The 7873-nt window shown below is 52.2% G+C and overlaps 1 pseudogene; it reads right to left on the bottom strand.

Moving 5' to 3' along the window:
* Nucleotides 1-431: 431 nt before the first annotated feature.
* LOC146194717 (uncharacterized) lies at nucleotides 432-4619 on the bottom strand (annotated as a pseudogene).
* Between the last annotated feature and the right edge of the window lie 3254 nt (nucleotides 4620-7873).

Here is a 7873-nt window from a genome sequence, read left to right as displayed (position 1 = left end):
CTTGGAATCAGGTCATTTACACATACACACACAAAAAAAACAGGCCGCCTCATTCCTCTTCAGGCGACCATTTCGTCAGGCTACAGCGCACCTAAATCCGTCCCCACTGAGGAAAACCGTGCACTCGAAGTCGGGAAATAAAACCAATACAAAACAACGGCACTGAAAACACGAAATTTCTTCATGACAGCATGCCAAGTCTTGCATTGCGCACAGCAGTGTGCCCTATAATTTTTTATACATGAGGCACATGTAAAGACATACAAAAAAAATTGCGCTACAAGAGCGCGTGTAGGCTACACAGAGTTCTCCATAGTCCGAGTTTCAGCACAAAGCACCCACCCGCGGCGCACAGTTGTAGCACGCGTCACCGTTCACATCACAAAACACGGCGGGTGGCGGGAACATTCACGCCACTGAGGAGCCATGGCTCAATCATCTCGTTGCTCTTTTCCCCACCCGGAGTTGGAGATGCGAAACAGCGCATCTGCATTACCATGGCAGGCGCCTTTACGATGTGTAACTGCCACATTGTAGCGCTGTAATGCCAGCGCCCATCTTGCCAGTTTTGCCCCATGAGGCGCGCTCGTCGTCAGATAGGACAGGGGATTGTGGTCAGAAACCACGTTAACCTGAGCTCCAAACACCCAGTGATCAAATTTTTTGAGCGACTAGATGATGGCGAAAGCCTCACGCTCGATTGTTGACCAGCGGGTTTGAGTTCGCGTGAACCGGTGGCTGGCAAAGGCAATCGGTTCCTCTCTACCAGGATCTCCAATTTGCGCCAAACAAGGACCGGCCGCCACATCGGACGCGTCCGTGAAGAGCCAATACGGCTTGCAGATATCAGGAGTGTTTAATGCTGTTGCTTCACAAAGCGAAGTCTTAAGTTTCTCGAAAGCTCGCTGCGCTTCCGGAGTCCGAGGGATCGCGTTTGGTACCCCTCGCTTCGTTAACGACGTGAGTGGTGCAGCGACTTCAGCGTAGTTCTGTACATACTCGCGGTAGTATCCACATAGCCCCAGTAGGCTCCGCAGCTGCTTTTTCGTGGTAGGTGGCACGAGGTTCTGAATAGCAGCTAGCTTTTCGGGATCCGGCGCGTAAGTACCACCGCCCACTACATGTCCCAGATACTTTATGTGTGCCTGCGCGACTTGGCATTTCTCGGGACTGATCTTGAGCTTAGCCTCGCGGAGTAAGCCAAACACAATCTTTAAATGCTTCAGGTGTTCCTGCCAAGAAGCCGAAAAAATAGCAATGTCGTCAAGGTATGCCGCAGTATAGGCCTGATGCCTCGATAGCAGCGTATTCATCATTCGTTGGAAAGTTGCTGCCGCGTTTTTTAAACCAAATGTCATGACGCGCCAAGCATATTGCCCTTCGTGGGTTACAAAGGCCGTCAAGTGCTGGCTTCCGACGGCCACCGGTACTTGCCAATAGCCTCGACGCAAATCTACCAATGCAATATATTTGGCGCTGCCGACCCTCATGATTAACTCCTGCGGGGGTGTCATCGGGAATGCATCAGTGCGCGTGGCCGCGTTTAGCGCAGCGGTAATCGATACACATACGCACTGAACCGTCCTTTTTCCCTACGCACACCACGGGATGAGCATAGTCGCTTTCAACCGGATATATGAGGCCCAGGTCTAACAACTCATTTACCTGCCGGCCTACCTCTTCCCTAAGAAGTTCAGGCACTCGGTAAGGGAAAGCGCGTTTTGGCTGATACTGGTCATGAAGCTCGATTTTGAGTAGTCCTACCTCTGCGGCTCCAGGGTTCTCGGTGAATAGATCAGAATAACCGCCGAATAGTCTCGCGATTTCAGCGCGCTGCTGGGAGCCCAAATGTGCCAGTTTCTCGCGTTCGATCGAAAGGAAACCCGGGCGCGCGGACGAGGGGCGAGGGGTGCACTCGATCTCTCCGAAATCTGTCTTCGTCAAAGACTACCCCGACGTGGCTAACCCGAGCGTAATAAGGCCGAAGCCTGTTGGCATGCACGATCGGCGCGACTCGTGCACCGGTATCGACTCGGTAAGAATTCTGCCTTTCGCGCGCTGTTATCACGTAGGGGCCGAGCCATTTCGGGGCCAGTTTGCTGCTGCGGTCGGTGTCAAAAACGAGAACTTGGTACCCCACGATAAAAACTTTGTTGCGGGCCTGTCTATTGTACGCTTGAGCATAGCTCCCCTGGCGCGCGCTCGCAGTCAGTCCCGCCACCTCAGCGGCTATCTCTAGCTGCTGACGTAGCTGTCTAAGATATTTTGCGGGCTCTTCTCTTAGAGTGGCTGGGAGCGGCTGCTCACCTGTCCAGGCACGCTGCAATATGGCCAGCGGCCCCGTGGGGTTCCTGCCATAAAGAAGTAGGAAAGGAGCCACCCCCGTCGTGTCTGGGGGACTTCCCTATATGCCCAGAGAACGAATGGTACCAGCTTGTCCCAGTTTTTCGGGTCCTTTTCTACGACGTGGAAAAGCATGTTTTTCAGGACACGGTTCCACCTTTCCACGGTCCCATTGCTCTCTGGGTGTTCGGGAGTCGAAAACCGGGGGGCGCACCCCAACCTCGCTAACATTTCCTGCGTAAGCTGTGCCGTGAAGTTAGTACCCTGGTCTGAACACACCTCCGGGATGCCAGTGCAGCTAAATATGGTGAGTAGGACGTCGCATGTTGCTCTTGCGGTCAGTGAACACAGACAGATAACCTCGGGCCACCGCGGGCACAAATCAACCAGACAAAGAGCATACCGATGACCCCGGCCTGAGGGTACATCGATTGGCCCGATAATGTCGACATTCACTGCCTGTAAAGGGTGGTCTGGTCTGGTGAGAGGCGTGATGGGTATCCTATCTCTAAGTCGTCTGTATGACCGGACCTGACACGTGTGACACATCTTGCAGCGTAACGCCACATCCGCCTCTAAACCGGGCCAGAAGCTGTATAAATCTTGCCCTCGTCTTCCTTGGTCCCAAATGCCCTCCCCAAAGTGATTCGTGAGCCAGAGCAAGGACTTCTTCACGTCTACTCAGGGGTAGCACGAGCTGTTTTACTCTAGTGCCTGCGATCGAATCCCGGTCATATAGCAACCCTTCTGAGATGAACATGCCCCATTTGCCTGGTTCTGCGTCTGTCCAAGCTCTCCTAATGCTTTCATCAGACCGCTGGGCCGACCGGAACTCGTCGCGCTGCTTTGAGGCCGTGTCCTCGTTATCATGCGTCAAACACTCGTCATTAGCGGACTGCCTGTCCTGGCCTGCTTCATATTTCTCGCCTGATGTCACAGTCGACTCACTGTTCGGCTCTTCGCCTGTCTGAGATTCTCTCGCGTGAGTTCCATCGGTCGTTAGGGATGAATCGGAGGTTTCTCCGCCCACCGTTAAGCATTCACTAGTTGGGTCCGCAGTCACCTGAGCTCCATTCGGAACAAACAATCCGTCCCTGCCGCCGGAATGCACTAGCAGCTCCCAATCCTCACGTGAAAGCAGGCAATCTACTCCCTCTGCGAGCTTGCTGGTAAGTGCGCATACGAGGTTTACAGCTTCCAGCTGTGCTATAACTGACGGTCGCCTCCTCACACCGACCGCGAGGGTTACTAGTTTAGTCTCTACAGTTTCTCCAAATGCTGACACAAGATTTATCTTGCCGCAAGGCTCCTGAAACTCTCCAGGCACGAGACTTTTTCTGACTACCGTAATTTCCCTACCGGTGTCTATGATCGCCGTTGTCGGCACTCCAGCGCATTCTATATTTTCTTGTTGTAGTTTCGATGTATGCACTTCTTCGGACGATCGGGGCGCTCTCATTTCTGAAATCAGCGTTCTGTCTAGGTGAGCTGGCGCTAATGTCTCGGCCGTTTCCGTGTTGGCGACTGTTACTTTTTGTGCTCGGACGCGCCTGTCTGGTTTCTGCGCATTTCGAACAGCTCGGGGGCAGTCCTTGGCTCGATGGCCCACTGCGCGGCACATGTAACACTGCGCGTTTCGCTTGTCGCTACTTTTCGGGGGGGTTCGGTTTTTCTTATCTCGCCGTGAGCAGCCGCCTGTCGAACCGCGCGTCCCTTTCGCTTTGCCTGCTCGAACGTCTGCAGTATCTGTGACATCTCATCCGGTTTCACCCATTTTTCTCCCTCGCGGAGGCGCACATATTCCAAGCCCTCTGCACGTAGGCTAGCTTTCATCATATCAGCAACGATGAGGGTTATCACATCATCCTTAGTGTCTGCTTCCCTCGAACGGAGATAGTAGTGAAAGTAGGTCTTTACGCGGGAGGCGAACTGTGCCCATGTTTCCTCCCTGCGTTTAATGGCGCGTTCGAACCGGTCTAAGTACTCGGCCGGGTGAGCTTTAGCTCGCTTAACACAGCAATTTTCACTCACTCGTAGTCGCTGCACTCATCGTCACTAAGACCGCGAAGCAGGTACCGAACACGCTCGGTAAGCGCTGGCATGATCAAGTGTACGCGGCTGTATTCCGGTACATCGTACGTTGTGAATACCCTCTCCACTTCATCGAACCACAAGGGTACGTCCGCGTCACGCGGTAGCTTGAGTCCATTAAGGACCTTGGCACACTGGGACACCGGGTCAAAGCCCGATCGCCGTTGCTCATCGGATTCCAGCATCACGGGGGATTGCCCGTCGCCTGTCGCACCGATTACGAGCTTTTTGAACTCGAGGCGTTCTCGCGACTCAATCTGTAGCCTTTCCAATTGAAAATCGAGTTTCATGCGGCGAATTGCCATAGCCTCAGTCTCGGTCAGTGCCGTTACTTTTCGTAGCGCGCCTTCCACCGGCTCGGTAATCGCCGCTTCCTTCGCTGGTCCAGCCGTCGCATCCTGTTGTGATGCTTCAGCCGGCTGACCATTTCTCTCTAAACCATTCCCCTGTAACATATTCTCCTCTGCCTGTCTGCCAGCTGAGCTCGCCATCATGCTTCTTGTCAACACCATATGCCCGTTCTACGCTTGAGCCATAACCACCTCAATGGTACGTAAGGAATCCCGATCACCCGTGCTGGTGTCGGTAGTGGCTGACGTTGCTTCTCCGTTGTCGCCTTGACCGGGGCTGCGGGATGCACGACGCCTCAAGATCAGGGCGCCAGGGTTCGCCGTTCACTTGCTGGTACTCTGAGGTTGGCTCCCTCCAGGCCTCCCGGATGACTTCTACCAGTGTACGTCTCGTGATATCTGGAAGCTGCTGGATTAGTGCGATGTCCGCTCGGTGTCGTAGGCTGACGAAGCCTGTCGTGCTGCGCCAGTAATTTTATGCTTGATCGTTGCCAATCTTCGGAGCGGCTGGAGCCTCTCCAAACGTGGTCATTCGGCAGTGAAAAAGCAGTAGACGATGACCAGATGATGGTCAAAAGGAGAATTGTATTTACAGAAGAAAACTAGTATACATTGGCACACTGTAAATTACAGTAACATGAGTCACACAGACAACTGTAACTTAAAACAAAATAGACTCACGCAGAGAAGTCACTACAAGCCCTTATTTTTCTACCGAGCATTTCGGTTAAAGCCTAAGGACTGTAAGTACATGCTAAGCACGGAGCCTAAATCTTGACTGCCAAACATGGTCCGTGTTTTGTCAGACGTCTCTCTTTCTGTTCTCGCAAAGGCGATAACTCCTAAACTCACGCCGAACCAACGCCGAGAACTGCTGACATTGCTTCGACACCACCAGGCTATTTTTGATGCCACTTCCACACCACTGAGACGGACTAGTGTTGCGCACCATCGCATCATTACTGATCGATCGCCGACGGCCTTATCGGGTTTTCCTCTCTGAACAAAAAGTAATTGAAGAAAATGTAAATGACATGCTCCATCGCAATATAATTCGTTCCTCAACAAGCTCATAGTCCTCCCCAGTAGTGCTAGTTAAAAAAAGGACGGCTCAGTATGCTTTTGTGTTGATTACCGCGCACTCAACAAAATTACTCGCAAAGATATATATCCGATGCCGCGAATTAATGACGACCTTGACTCGATCCAAGGCTCCGAATATTTCTCGACCTTGGACCTCCGCTCAGGCTATTGGAAAATACCTATGCACGAGGACGACAAAGAAAAAACCGCTTTGGCAACACCCGATGGCCTTTACGAATTTAATGTTATGCCTTTCGGACTTTGTAACGCACCAGCGACCTTTCAAAGAATGATCAATACCGTGCTTCGTGGCCTAAAACGTTTAATGACCGTCTCACGCGCCTGAATGAAGTCCTCACCTGTCTCGATTCGGCAGGCTTTCAGCTCAACACCAAGGAGTGCCACTTTGAACAGAAGGAAGCCACTTTGCACAGAAGGAAATTAGAATATTGGGACATCTGGTCAGCCATGACGGCATTCGCCCAGATCCGGAAAAAAATCATCGTTGTCTTGAACTTTGCTCGTCCACAACGGACTACAGATTTGCGCAGTTTCCTCGGCCTCGCCTCTTATTTCCGGCGTTTTATAAGGCATTTTGCAACTATTGCTGCACCACTTCATGAGCTACTTAAAGCATGCAGCCCTTTCGTGTGGACTGAACAGTGCGAAACTGCTTTTATTGACCTAAAGCACGCCATCACATCAAATCTTCTTCTTGGCCACATCAGTGACAGAGCTCCAATTATCCTGCACACCGATGACAGTGGTCACGGTCTTGGCGCTGTACTTCTGCAGCGTGATGCAACATCGCGTGAGAAAGTGATTGCCTTTGCCAGTCGGACTGTGACTCCAGCTTTGAAAAACTACACCATTACCGAGCAGGAGTGTCTTGCCGTCGTCTGGGCTGTCCAAAAATTTCGCCCTTACCTATACGGTCGGCACTTCACAGTTGTGACCGACCACCATGCTCTTTGCTGGTTGTCTTCACTCAAAAATTTGACAGGCCGACTTGGCCGCTGGATTCTACGCCTGCAAGAATACTATTTCGACGTCGCTTATAAATCTGGTCGCCAACACCAAGACGTCGACGCTCTCTGTCACTGTCCCCTTTCGGAATCAACTAGCTGTTTTTCTTCCCAATGCATTTCCATCTCTGACCAAAGCCGACCATTTCTTTGCCCGACGTATAGCACAACCGTTTGTTTTGACAACTCTAAGAACAAGCACGCTCTCCTCTCACAGCAATTTGCCGATGCCTACTGCCGTCCTATCATCGACCGCCTTATCGGCGCTTCGGACTCGCCCAATGCTAGGCTTCGCCGACAGCTTCGCAATTTCAAGCTCGAAGATGGCATCCTACTCCGCTACCTGTATTGCCCTGATGGAACTCGCTGGATCCCAGTAGTGCCGCGTGTGCTTCGCCCACGTATACTGGCGGCTCTCCACGATGACGCTACTGCAGGTCACCTTGGTTTTGACAAAACCTACGACCGCGTGCCGAAACGATTTATTTGGCCTGGCTTATCTTCCACCGTTGCCAAATACGTCGCATCCTGCCCTCTGTGCCAACGTCGCAAACGGCTGACTTCTTCGACCGCTGGCCTTCTACAACCTCTTCCTTGTCCCGCCACGCCCTTCGACGTAGTCGGCATCGACTTATATGGTCCCCTACCTCTCTCCGATGGAGGTAACCTTTTGCCTATAACAGCTGTCGACCACCTCACACGCTACGCTGAGACTGCACCTGTACTTAGTGGTTCCGCTGAAGAAGTAGCAAATTTCTTTTTGCGATCAATTGTATTGCGTCATGGCGATCCTCGGGTGCTCCTAAGTGACCGCGGGACGGCCTTTTTATCGACAGTCGTTGCCGAAGTTCTTTACGCGTCATCCACCCTTCATAAGACAACCTCGAGCTACCATCCCGACTAACGGGCTGACTGAGCGATTTCACCACACCTTATCGGATATCATCTCCATATATACCACACCGGATCATCGAAATTGGG

This window comes from Amblyomma maculatum, chromosome 3, assembly GCF_055883805.1.
Source record: "Amblyomma maculatum isolate TAMU_Amacu chromosome 3, ASM5588380v1, whole genome shotgun sequence".
NCBI classification, from domain to species: domain Eukaryota; kingdom Metazoa; phylum Arthropoda; class Arachnida; order Ixodida; family Ixodidae; genus Amblyomma; species Amblyomma maculatum.
The sequence above is the reverse complement of the archived record's forward strand: the minus strand, read 5'-3'. Positions and strand labels throughout refer to the sequence as shown.